The sequence below is a fragment of the Grus americana genome, chromosome 11 (assembly GCF_028858705.1).
Source record: "Grus americana isolate bGruAme1 chromosome 11, bGruAme1.mat, whole genome shotgun sequence".
NCBI lineage: Eukaryota > Metazoa > Chordata > Aves > Gruiformes > Gruidae > Grus > Grus americana.
In genome coordinates, this window is record NC_072862.1 from 15160948 (window position 1) to 15175317 (window position 14370).

Consider the following 14370-nt stretch of genomic DNA (forward strand, 5'->3'; position numbering starts at 1 on the left):
AAGGATAACAAAGTTGTTTATTTTGTACTGTGAACATGAACGTACTGGGTCTCCCTGAGCACTGAATTTTCTTTAGTTTTGCTACTACCTTATAAGTTGAAAATTTAACTTCATTTTTGTTTTTATTCTCCCTCTAACATTTCACTGTACTTCCATCCAGTTCAGTCTTTTATCACCCAAATGTGGAACAATGTGCCTTCAAATGTGAAAGAAATAACAAAATATGGAACAAATTATGAAGTGATGGAGAAGGGAAATGCAGACGTCTATGGAAATAAGTACATTAATGCATAGGCTCTGATGCACATAAGTCTGTTTTGAAGGACACTTCATTTCTAGTTTGAACTTCTGCTTTTAAATTTTACTGTAATATGATATAACATTTGCTTTGGTGAGTATTTGAGGAACTTTCAGTGTTAACAGTATTCTTTTCTATAGAAATTCCTTTGGATTTCAGATTTTGTATTCTTTCCAGGTTACAATAAGAAAAACATGGAAAAGATTTTTAATAGAAAAACAACACTCAGTGGTTTTCAGCTGGCAATCACAATGCCTCTGCTGCTGCTTTTATTTTATTAAGTGGAACAGGTCAATTCAATATCAGAGCTGATTGTGTTCCTTCGCTGGTCAAAGTGAAAATACAGGTCTAACAAAAAATTAAGTGACCACTGGTTTCTTCCTTGCAATCGTTCTGCGAAATGTCTTTTAATAACCATCTCATTTTGTGGAATCAAGTAGGACGAGAATGGTTATCACTCAGCTGGCAAAGGAAAATACGCCTTTTTTTGTATAAATATTGACTTCCATAACTGACATTATTCGATGCCTACTTTTAATTATGGAGTAATAAGAAATAACACCGTGCAAAAAGTACAGAAAACCAGAGGTAGCTAGAAAATCTCATGCACAATCAGATGAAAAAAATTGCATTTCTAAAACTGGATTTTTGAAGAGGGGAGTATAGAAGAGAAGAATATAAAATGTGGTTGAAGGAGCAGAGAGTAGTTGAGAATTGGAATTATGTATTTATCCAGCATTGAAATTAAACGATGCTGTATTTCCCTGTGTTGTATTTTATTTTGAGATTAAATCCTCGACCTATTAAAGTCAATGGGAATTTCACCACTGACTTGATGGGCACTATTTCACCCTTCATCTGTGAGAAGCAGTTTCTGCTTTTTATTATTTCAAAACGGTCCTTCCTTTTCTTCTCTCATTCCGGTTTCCTAAGGATTTATAATCTCTTGCATCAAAAGGAAAATTTTTCTTGGTATATACTGGGTAGTGGAAATCAAGCACCACGCAAAAAGCTAGCTGACCTAATGGGCTGGTTCCAGCAGAGCAGACGTTTTGAATCTGGACTTTCTTAGTTATTGAGGGTATAGGATTTTGAATGCTTTTATCCTTTTATTGGTGAATGCACTAAAGTGCATGCAGACAGAGAATGTTAAAGTGGCAGTCAGATAAACTTGTTAAAGCAGTGGGAGTTTTTCCTTTCTTTCTACGTGACTTTATCATCACAGTGGAGTTAAAAGGCAATTAGCCCTTCAGCTCTTTTCTGGCCAGTTTATTGGCATTTTACACACAACTGTTGAATAGACAGTGCCATATTAAAAATTCCAATGAAGCTGGCCTGGGGATAACAGACTCTAAATTTCAGGTTAATGTAGGTTTCCTTGAGAGGAGCTATTGCCAAAAAGCTCAAGTAAAATTATCTAAATACAGTACCTATGCTGCATGTACTCATAGTTGATGGAAAATTGTAGTAGTCTTGCTACATGCTGTGTTACATTTCCAGGGAAATATTTTTATAAAGAGTGTTTGATGAAAAAGTTTATTCCTTTAGTAATAACAGGCTACCCACTGTGTTACTTAAGGCAATGAACATAGTGAGTAGAACTATACGTTTTCATCATAATAACAACAATTATACTTGCTTTTCATTTCTGTAATTTTCATCCGAGGTCATTTTTTTTTACAAACATGGATTAATTATTTCATTCACTATATGATTATTATGTCAAAGTTTTGACCAAATTTAGTCAAAAATTTGTGGTGGTGTTTGTTTTGGTTGGGGTTTTTTCTGTTGTTTTTGGAGGTTTTTTTGGGTTTGTGTTTGTTTTTTTTTTTTTTTAGAATTGCAAAGGAAATATTTTGGGGGGTTTTTCTCATTTCAGTGTTACTAGAAAATCTAACATGTCTTTTGCAGTTCTTACACCCCAAAAATGTTAAGAACCAAAAATTGATCATAATAATTTGTCATCACTGAGGAGAATGAAATACAGACACAGAACACATAAACTCATTACTGGAGAGTAAATTGGAATTTTCATAGTATTTCGGTTTTAATCTGCTCTTGCCAAAGAAAATGGCAGGTTTTTGATAGACTTACTGAGACTGTTATTGGGTCTTAATGATGCATTCATTGCTTCTATGAAGAAATTTTTTAAATTAAATTTTGTAGCTGATTCTAATTTACTGATGTTAGAACAGATAATGAGAAAACCATTGAGGTCTGTGTGATTGAAAACCAGATGGTAAAAACAAAGGGTAGATCGCCTATTTTTAACCTGACCATATGCATTGCTCAGACTCCTCCACGTTGTATGTCACCTAACTGTGAAATCAACAGAAAGGCTCCAAAAGTCCAGCCGATTTGTGGATCAGATCCATTTCAAAATAGGGAGGAAAAGCTGGTAGGTCTAAAGAGTCAAAAGCCATACTTTCACTCTTTTTAGTTTGCATGGCCATTCCGGAGAAGGCACTCGGATTTTGTTCAGCGAATAAGCGAGGGATTAATGCTCCGGTGCGTTTTGACAATAAACAGAGCAAAGCAAACCAAAATGCTTTCCTTTGCCTAGGTATGTAAGCTAGCAGCTTTTCCTTTCAGTGCACAACCCCATAACTGGAAGTGATCCCCAATAACCACAGCCTTATTTTCAGTGGTGAATATCTGTACTTCAGCTGTCACTGGTAAGAGCTCAAACTTTGCTTCCAATACTGATGAGCCGTCATTAAAGTTGTCTGTAACTTTGGTCTTTTAATACAGCAAATTCATGTTGCAAGTCACCAAAATGGCTTCATTAAATGGACATTACCCTGTAAATCAAAAGTCTGGAAGTTAGGAGGTGCCAGATTTAAAGTAGCTCGTGCAATTTTTGTTTTGGTGCCCTTTTTGGTACATGTTACAGCGCTTTCCAGTTATGCAGCCATTTCCTACCTGTTCTGTAGCACCTCACTGCTCTTCCATGGTTGCTACCATTATGCTAAATACATTCTTGAGCTGCATATTAAATGAGACAGTGACCGTGGGAGAGACAAGCAATGATGTTATTGGCCAACTTAGCCCTATCCATTCTCTTGCTGTAGATTTCTTACGTGCTAACAAATTGTGTAGACCAAAATATAGATATAGAACTCCTATTTATTTCAGTCATGACCTGTCTCAGATGTATAGAGCATTCAAAGTACCTCAGCGCAATGGCAACACCGCAGCTGTGGTAGTAAAAGTATCTGGGCATCAGGAACAAGACCAGTGCTGAAGCACCAGGAATGGTGCTGAGTTTTAGGCCATTTCTAACAGTTCTCTGGGCTGCCTCTAGGCAAAAGTCGCTTTTTACCATCTCCAAAATGAGGAAAATAAAATGTACAATTTTATTTTATAGAGATGTGTCAAATATAACATGTTAAAGTCTATACAACTGTTTCAGAAATGAACAGGACTATAAAACCCAAATAATTTTACACAAGTAAGCCTAATGCAGTAGAGCAAACGACCAAGACATCTGCAACAAAGAAAGACTTTTGAAACTGTGCCCAGTGTCTGTGCACCATCTTTTCCCACACAGATAATAATGCTCTCTTCATATCACAAAGAAGATGTAGAAAGCAGTTTGTTAGTGTTCCAGAGATATCCAGATAGGGTGAGGAGCAGCACGGAGAAGCCCGGAAGCAAATTGTAACAGAGTTTCAGGGCGATGCTTAGCAAAGGCGGCATTTTAAAACCTTTGGTAGTACTGAAAGGCAACTTCACTCTGTAAGAAACATTTAGCCTGTGAACAGAATGACACTGGGATCCTAAAGTGAAAAATAATGTGTGAGCATTAGTTAGAAATAACCATAATTTATAGACACCAGGGGGCAGAATTAAGGTTGCAAGGACAGCTATAAACCTGGCATTTCCAGCCATCTAAAGGGCTATTTATGTTCAAACTCAAACACACTATTAAATGTTTGAATGGTGTAGAATTTGTTGCAGATAATGTTCTATGTGTTCCTTTTGTGGCAACAAAAGCACTTAAGTACACTTGGAAGAGAAGTGTGATTGCTCGTATATTAAAAATGTGAATTTAACTAAAAGCTAATTTTAATTTGTTTCAGCTAATGTCCATCACATTATTTTTTGTGGCTAAATTAGTCCAGCTTTCTAAAGGAAAAACATCAAACAAATCCTTTCTCGAAAGTTAGACCTCTTTTTCTTACTTTCTGAACTGCTGAAAATACTGCAGATAAGTGCAGCTTTTTATTTCCAACCTGACCTTCCACGTTCTGAAACTAATTTGCCATACTGCTGCTCAAAGTCTGCTCAAGGACTTCCTTTAGCAGAGTAATGTGGTTCTTATTAAGTACATCCTATAAGACCCAGGAGGATTGCATGCAAAGGAAATAAGACGGAGACACAAATGAATTTCCATCCTCCAGTCAGATATATGATATTGATGACCAGGATGTATATGAAGGATATTGTAAAGAAGACAAAGAAAAAGAATTAAAGCAAATGTCTGACAAATGGGCTGTCTTCATACGCAAAGATGACAAGTGGTCTATACAACTAACTAGAAGAGATGTAGGCATCAAGCCAAATAGTTATATAGTCAACAAGTCTCTTTGAATCACATGGTTATATGTAACCTCTCTTTTAAATAAGGCCTCACTTTAAATTACATCATCATGAAAGACTTAAAAGCCATGAAGTTTTACATGAAAACTGATAGTTTCTCTTAACTCCAAATGTTGTTTTTCACTGGCATGAATTTTATATTTTTACCAGAATACCAAGATATTCTGTTAAAGTGGAACTTCTTTAGTAGATTCTTTCCCTAGTTTTTAATTAAATGCACCAAATGTAAGTAATTGTGAAAAATAGCAGATTTAATTTAAAAGTCTGTTTCTTCCTTTAGTTAAAATTTTTCTATAAGGTGACAAAATATTTTCACATTAGGATAATTTGATGGAAAAATGTATTGAAATAGCTTGAATATAATATAGTCTCTATAATTCCTGATGTTCTGGTTCTAGTGTGTCTTGCCTAATGTAGCTAAATATAGATCTCAGAGATTTTACAAGGCACTTGGTTGATGAGGAAGATTTATACTCTATATGTGACTCAGTGCAAGTGTAAATAAGTGAATGGACTCCAGAACTATCACTATTTTTCATTTTATTCTTCAACAACATGCAGAATTTGGATAATCAGGATTCTGATTTTCCTATTAATCTGTTTTAAACCGTGAAATCTGATATTTTCACCATGACTAATCCATGAAATTTGTCAACTTTGTCTGTGATTTACACAAGCTCTATTTATAAAGAGAACTTGTTTGAGTCCTAAGGCATGGAATATTATTTCCCAGCATGCTTTTAGTGGCTTTTTACTAATAAGTATAAACAATACGTGCTCATTGATTATATTATTATTTCAAGATCAGGAGGTAAAACATGAGGAATGTTCCTGAGTATATTCCCCATAGCAGTGTATATGAGTCTTAAGCCATTAAGAAGAAAATAACCTATCATATCAGAGTTGGTAAGAATGGTTGTGATCATAAAGTTTACCTAAAATAATTAGATAACTTGCTTGTAGATTAAAAACATATGTGATAGTTGTATGTCTTTATGCTGTAGGCTTTAGAATTAATTGCTGTCAGCATAAAACAGACCAAACAAAAATAGATTTGCATCAATTCTTTGTAATGGGGGGAAAAAAGCTTGACTGACAGTGAGGATAATTCTATTTTGTATTTGGGGGGGAAATGGCTATGCAGCGTTCACATACTGGAGTGCAATTTGCTATATATGGAAAAAATAAAGATCCTTTATGTAAATGTAATAACATGCAAGTAATACCTTCAAAAGGGAAGAAAAAAAAAGTCTCTCGTGTACAGAAAGTTAGTCTACTCCAGCTGTCCTCTCTCACTTTGTGGGGGAAAGACGTTTGGGGAAAGGCCAAAACACAGATATTCGCAAAGCATCCAATTTTTAGTTCAGCATAATGTCTTAATCAGCTTTTACAGAGCTGCTCTGCTCTGTACCAAACATGCTATAAATGTGCAATACATCCGTACATGTAAATAAGTCACACTCCCTGTGGTGATGAGAACAAGATGACTACATATTTCAATAACTGCACGATGCTGCAGGTAATAGAGAAGCAGAATCGTCTAGTTGATTTTCAGCTGAGCAGGGGACTAGAGCTGAGTACTATGGTTATCTCTACACCATTTCAAGTTCCTGATCGTACAGTTTTATGAAAGATCTCCAGAAATCACGCACATCATACACAGATGGCCAACTTGTGACAAGATCCATAGACTGGAGCCAGCTAGCTAGAACTTGATCTGCTGTGTAATCTGGTCTTTCTTCAGAAGTGACCATAAATCTACTTATATGTCCATCAAATGATCAAAATACAGACATCATCTGTCATGTTCCCTCAATCATGTGATGCAAAATGCCTGTTTTGTGATCAGATGATAGGTGAACTTCTAGTCATGTGCTGAGAAAGGGCTCAGGGAATACAGTCTTTAGGTGTCTTCTGCAAATGTCATGATGTTCTTATGTGGTTGCCCAAGCCATGGCAGGGGAACTCTGTGTCTTTGTGCTTCTGTTTGGCCTTTTCTCTGTCCTGTCTCTTTAATCACTATAGCTCATGTTCACAAAGGCACAACTACCTCTTAAACTGATTTCTGAATGAGAACAGTCAACTGGATAATTGCTAACTGGAGAACTACTAAGGTTTAACCAAATGCCTGTGAGTTTCCAGAACATACAAAGCCATCCCTGATGAAGAAGTGAATTCAAAACACCTACTTACAATCTCTAATATTACAGTTAATCTCAGTATCAAATAAAATTAGCAGTTGATGAGTTTAAAAAAAAAGAAGAGGGAAGGATGGAGTGTTTATTTCTATAAACTGCAATTAATCTATGGAACTTCTTGCTACATGATGCTGTGAGTGCCAAAGTTTTTACTGGTTCAAAAAGAGATTTGATTAATTCATGGGGGGTGGGTGGAAATTGATCAGAGGCTATTAAACGCTGAGATCGTTTGCAATGCATAAAATCTATGCTGTGAAGGTTGCTTAAACTGGGAGACTATACCAGGAGCCACCACAGGAGAAAGGTGCTGTGGTGGATGGACCGGTGGTGTGCTCCTATGTTCTTTAGCTCTCTACCAGGCCTCCTGCAGTTACCTCACCACTCAGAAATTCTTGTCTCACAATGTTCTAACAGTCAAGGAGAAGTTCAGCCTCTACTCCAGGCTGGAATCTGTTCTTGACCTAAGAATTATATTTTTTTTTTTCAAATTTACTAAAGTAATTAGTCCACAAGAATATTTTGTGGAGGACAGAGAAGAATTTGGGGAAGACAAAGGAATGTTTTATGCATAGTATTTTGCACTTCCCTAGCTAAAAAGCAGTTGAATAAATTTTCTTCTGGTTGCTTATGGCATAAGATGGAAAATAAGTGGAATCTCAGCCTTTTAAAAATATTTTTAAAATAGTGTGATTGAAAAATAGATGTTTAGAGTGAAAGTGTGATTTTATAAAATCCCATCAAATCTAGAAATCAAAATGATCTATTGATCCTTTTTTCATTAAGTGCATCTTATTTTAATATCTCAATGTATCTCTTTACAAATGCAACCGTTCCCTTCGGAACCTTAAAACCTCTCTAGTGCTACTGCTATAATATGGAATTTATGAATAATCAATAGGGTTACATAAATTCTGTTACTTATTCATTCTAGATATCCTAGATAATAGGTGCTAATATTTTTATGTCTGTTTAATCTAATATACATAAACTTGCTCAGGACAGAATTGAAGCTGTGTCAAACTACAAAAGCTTTTGTCTTTATCCATTTACTGAATCCTTAAGCAAATACTCTTGTGTTTTCTGCATTTAGGCTCTTAAAAATTATTGTCTTTATGTTATAAAGGATTCCGTTTTACATGATTAACGTAACATGTTCATATAAGACAAAATGCTCTCCAGTGTAAATTACGTCTACAGAATTTACCTAAAAGTTTGTTGAGTATGAAAGTTCTGCAGCGAGGCCTTTTCCTAATGCATACATTTATCAGCTGAAATCTTGATTGTTTTGCCTGTATTATGTCACTCACGTCTGGAAAGCACAGCATCCTGCTGTTTGTGAAGCTGATCTCCTGCTGCTGTTTAGCCACTTGTAGGACTCTGTCCCAATTCCTCTAATCCGCTCTGTTTCAATAGCACCATATTTGGACTCCTTCACACATTCTTTTGCTGCTCTGCTTGGGATGCTCTATGAGCTGAAATAGAATTTTAATGTTCCGTTCAAAACAGAAGGAACCTTTTCGTTAAATCGGAGTATAAGGAATAATCTCCTCCGTTCCCTTGGACAGAATTGCTGTACATGCACTATATTATTTTCCTTCAAACTATTGTCCAGAAGTTTGGGGCACAATTTCAAAATATTGCTTTACTTTATATAAATCAGATCCAATTTGAGGTTTAATGTTGCAGTAAGGCCTGCTACCATCTTAAATTGTTTCTTTCCTGTTGTAACTCCTCATTCAGAGTTCAGTGCTCCTTGTTTCCATTCTGTCAAAGGTTTACTGATACCTTTTTGAGCTGCTTGTGCAAGTCAGGCCTAATTAAAGCAGAGAACTGAAAGGACTCCAAAAACGGTGTTAAAAATGACACCAAAACACGAAGTGCACTGTAGAGATTTTTGCCTTACTTTCAAGAAGTCAGCAAAGATTTGCGTATGTATTTTGCCAGTAGCTATTTTCTGTTCCCCACATAAAACAAGGTTTAGAGAAAACAACTTAAAGCTTGACTGCTATACCTGTGTATACGTTGTCTGTCACTTCACAGCTAAGCCCGTTAACTTTGGTAGATCTATTTGTGGCTAAACCAGCAATTGAAAAAACAGGACAGCAGAATGTGATCCTTTTTAAGGTAGAGCTCCTAGGCTTACACTTGCTTTAAGAATTGTTTTTTAGTGCATGGGATTTAGTTTCCTGAAAAATAAAAATGTGGTTGAATTATGATGCTCATTTTACTCTATGAAAAGAAAGAAGTTCCTTGGACACAACGTAATACTGCATGAGTCTCTGTTGTACCATTTAAAAAAATTCAGGGCAGTAGCTATAGCTTACCTAAGTGTATTGAGAGAATAAAGACATTACCCAGGTGAAAACCTATTTCAATAATTTCATCAAGCATCTCTCACTTGTACCAAGCTTCCAGCACTGGAAAATTTAGAATGTTTTTTAGAGCATGTACCATGTTTTTTCTAGCTGTAGCTTTCTGCAGTCCAGAGTTCCTTCGGTGTGCTGGATTATCAGCGGCAGGAGCCAGGATCTGACGAGAAACACCGTCCCATGAATGGGGTTAGAGATGGAAGCGGAAACTGGAACAGACAATGGCTACAGCAGTTGGATAATATATAAATTACTATCAAATTTTACAGCTAGTAATGGAACGGCGAAGACAACGAAGAAAAAGGGGCAAAGAAAAAGACTACAGAAAGTGAAGGTGAAACAGGGAGAGAGCTAGAGAAATACAGGAGGAAGCAAAGGAAACCATACTGAAGAAAAGAAGTGAGACAAAGAAAAGAATAATATATGGCCTCCCTTTTTGCTTGCATTTGGCAAGTAATGTGTATACAATTTCTTCACAAATGTGTTAACATTTCTAATGATAGAATCATATAAGAAGGAAAGATGTTTAGAAGTTTTTATCAAGGGATTTATTTTATGTAATACAAAATGAAGAGATTTGTAAGCGATCCGTCTCTGCAATATTAGCTTGAAGACTTGTGGTTCTGCTGCTCCTTCTCTGTTTGTACTTTAAAATTAATTGAAAGCCTCATTGTTTTGTTTAAACTGTGAAAGCTTCCAAGGTCAATGAGTGAGGTAATTGACCTGCCTGTTGTAGGACAAAAATATGTATGTTAAATTGCATAATTAGTTTTAATTACATAATTATGGTGTTTAATGTGTGTGGGTCAAAGGTTACTATTACATTTAGAAGTCATGGCAAGAAACACAAAAATAAGCAACACAGTTTAATTCTGTATTTCTTTGGGTTTTAAAAAAGGGGTCCACTGTGATCTATCCTTGACCTTGGATATTTGATGATTATAGCAAATAATATATTGCTGTTATACTTTTTGGAATCATAGAGACACCTTTGTAAATGTCTAAGTGACTTTACCAAAGACTTCATTTAGGTTTAGAGTACACGAAAGTTAATCAACAGTGGGAACTCAACTGACAGCAATTTAATCTGATTGGGTAAGGTAATTACATGATTACCAGGAGTGTTTATATATGGACAAGGATATTTTTATTGGAAAAAAACCTAATTGCTTTCTTACTGAGAAGAGAAAAAAGCAAACAAATTTGTTGTCACAGGTTAAGAGGACATCCTTCATTCCTTGAAATAGCTTCTTTTCATATTTTAGTGACAAAATGAACTCATAATTCTCTGCAAATCTGCACTGGGATTATGTTATGGATTCCTCTGTCTCTAAACTAGAAACAATGCTATCATTAACTTGTTTTGTTTAAGAAACTCATTGCTTACACATTAATTGTGTGATAACCTATAGATGTCATGATGCTTGTAATTCATGATCTCTTTTACTGTGTGTAAACACTGTTGCTTAAATACAGGTTGATTTCACCAAACTTAAACCTAAAGGTCCATTACATTAATGGATATTTCTGGGAAGGAGGGCATTGTTTGTTTTTCTGTGATGGTTAAAAACCCCCACTATGTACAAGATAGGTAGATAAAAGATGATGTTCCTAAATGCTAGAAGGAGCAGTCTCACTTTATGTGCTCTGAGTGGTCCTTTAGAAAATGCTCTTTCAGTCTATTGACTGAAGGTCTGTGGAGGGAGTGTTGGGAGATGAATCTTCATTAACAAACATTAACCTCTGTGAATACCTCCCTGAAGTGCACTACAGAGTAGAATCCCATTTGGCTAATAAGTAGTGGCTTGTTCCAAAGCCTGTTTAAATAACGGGCCAGGCATGGCCTTGGCACTTGGTATGGTTGTATTAAACACCAGAAAAAGAAACTGAAACTTCTAAAAATAGCTTCATATCTCATCGGTAACTATTGAATATTCTGCCAATAGAAATGGGATACAAGCTTCTAAAGACTACCTGCTAAGGAATTAAAGAGTTAATGAACTAAATGTTAAATAAGAAATAAATGAATTTTTAGAATGAACTATATGGGAAGAAGTTCTGTGATACATTCCATGTTATAAAAATAATTTGTTCTCCCTTCTGCTAATTTTTCCCTAAATAAGTTCTTTAGAAAGTATTACAATTTTTAATTGTTTTTCTAAACCAGATGATCCAGTCACTGTTGGAGGCACATAGCCACGGCAAAATCTCATGCTGTACATTGATCACCTGTCCAACCTTTGCCTAGAGTGTGATCCCCAGTTCCTTCAAGAGATCCATCTTTACCTGTCTATAAAGAAGAAGAGGAGGAGGGAGACATCTGGGATATTCAAGTATCAAAGTTTAACACCAGAGCAGGTTGAATCTCAATTTATATTCTTCTCTATATATGTTGTTAGTATTGACTTGGATATTTGGCCGAAAATTTTTTTCAGTAATTATATAGTACGCTCTGAAGTTTTACCAGCATTAAACCTTTTTTGTTTAGACTCCTCACTTACCGAAACGACACGTGCTTTTTTGGTAGTTCCATGGCGTGAGTCATTCTGCTTTATGGAAGTTAGCTAGTGCTGAGCACGCCTGGCAGTCTGTACCTGTCTCTTGAACATGTGTTTACCACAAAGACCAAAATGGCTTGTTTAAAACTGTTCAGTGTACTGTAGTTGTACCATTCCGTATGTAGCGCACACAGCTCAATCCAGGTCCCTGGCAAGTACGCTCGTTTTCATTCACTTGCTTCAGGCAAGTTAAACTTGCTTCTTACTCTTCCTCTTCCATTTCCAAGAGGACTTTGATATCCACAAACCAGACAAGGTTTCGCTTACTGTCCTAAGGACTGCCCCTTTAGGAGTCTAGCACAGCCCACACACAATCCTGGAATATGTCCAACTTGTTCTTTGAGCAGAATGTGAACCTCTGACCTTCTGGGCCTCCGGCAAGAGTGCTGCCTACTGAGCCACCAATACCCAGGCCATCAATAAGTTTTAAATGCCAGTTGCAGACTTCACAGAGATAATGACTTCAGTGTGTAAAGGTTTTGTTGTGGAGGCTGTAGTCTCACATATGGCGTGACAGAGTAAATATGCTAAAACCATAGAGCTGTTGCATAACTTGCCTTGATACAACAGTTTTTGTAATATGTTTCAAGGCATGGAATATTATTTAAAAGGACCCTGTTATGTAGGCTTAGGCCCAAAATGAAGCTATTATAAAAAGAACGTTTAGCAAAAACGGAAATATGTCCATGAAATTGTTGGAGTGGGAATTTCAGGGTAAACTTGCTTGGATTTAAACAGTCGCCTGCATGACATTGCACTGTTGTGCTAGGGAATGAGAACCAGCAAATGAAAATACTATTAACAGCGAATCATAAACTGAAACTGAGCAGAATTAATATACGAGAAGTCTGTTACTATTGTTATAACTTCTTAAAAATCTTACCACATCCTGAGAAAGATGAGATGAAAAAAATAAATTCCAACTTAGTAATTCAAAGCAGCATTATTGACACAGGTAAATAAATGTATTTGCATGTTAATATTATTTTTAACCTGCTCTCAAGTAAGTTCTTGGGTTTTTTGTACATATAAAGCAAAGTTAATATGAAATAAGCTTTAGGGTTTTGGCACTTTTTTTAATGTTCTCTATTTAAAATTTAGCTCTAAAAGCATACAGAAGACCTGTTGATGTTTGTGAAATTCAAAATGATAAATGTGATTATACAAAATGTTATTTATAAACTTAGATCAAGAAGGAAAACGTAGCCAGATTGAAGCTAGGACTTACATTATTGAAAGGCTGTTAGATAAATTGCAGGAACCTTCTAAGGAGCAAAGGCCAGGAGCCCAGGACTCCTTTTCCCAGCTGAGTGCCCAAATCACTAGGCTACAGACTCTTGCTCCCTCTTGTGTTCTTTCTCTGGCCCAATGAATCTTGAATTATTTTCTGTACAATGATACAGTTTCAACAGGAGAGCTTTAATATATCCCTATCCTCACCCCCGCGTTTAACGCAGCCTGTAGCCTATTGATTAGAACATGCTGCTAAGAGACATTGCTTTGAGTTCTAGACTGAAGAAGGAATTGAACCTGGGGATTTTGCTTCTGGGATGAGTAGTCCTGCTGCTAGGCTAGGAACGACTGCTGTTTATGTACCATTTTACAAAGAAATAGCACCTGAAGAATTTTGTAGGAAACCCACCTGGTTGGTGTTTATTAGGCTGGCTTAGGCCGGCTTTGAGAACACCTGTTGGATCAAACTCCTCAGATCATCTATGCAGGGGTGGGCTTCATTTCTAGATGCCAGCCGGGCTTAGACATAAGCTGTGCAGGGAGAGGTTCTGACCTGGCTGGGGACGTAGACTCTGGCCATGCATGGAGACGCAGCTCCTGTGTCTGGCCTGTCTTACCATAGAAAACTGTATTGGCTTCAGAGCATAGATGAGGTAGGGGCCTTGAGGATCACCATTTTGGCTGGAGGTGCCTAAATTCTCCTCATGTCCCATTTTGAATTCCCATATTTTTAGTCCTGTAATTAGTTTATTTTAATTTAAGAGCTCCTTTGAATGTTGAACTGAGGGCTTTTATGAACCTGTTTGTCAAACATAAGTTAACTTTAAAAGAATGTGTTATTATTAAATAAGGTGATAGGAAGAATTTGTGGTTCAAAAGGGCATTGACAGTTATGAACCATGGACAAACACAGTGGGTTTTGAAGCTCTGAAAAGTGAAATTGCTTTAAATGTGTTAATGCTTTTCAGGCAGTTCTGTAGAGCAATGTGCATTAGATCTGAACTCAGGAAGTCAACTAAATTAGCTGCATTGCAGTTAAAAACCAAATGTTTGTCAAAATTTCTGACTTAATTCTAGGCTTCCCCCCCCCAGTACGTACGTTTTTATTAAGT

At 36.4% G+C, this 14370-nt stretch overlaps 1 protein-coding gene across 16 annotated transcripts in view; it reads left to right on the forward strand.

Moving 5' to 3' along the window:
- ERC2 (ELKS/RAB6-interacting/CAST family member 2) overlaps positions 1–14370 on the forward strand; it is a 509200-nt gene that overhangs the window by 437218 nt on the left and 57612 nt on the right. For all 16 annotated transcript variants that reach the window (XM_054838820.1, XM_054838822.1, XM_054838825.1 and 13 more), the window contains one exon: positions 11635–11825. The gene's annotated coding sequence lies outside the window, so the exon portion shown is untranslated. The remainder of the gene's footprint in view (positions 1–11634; positions 11826–14370) is intronic.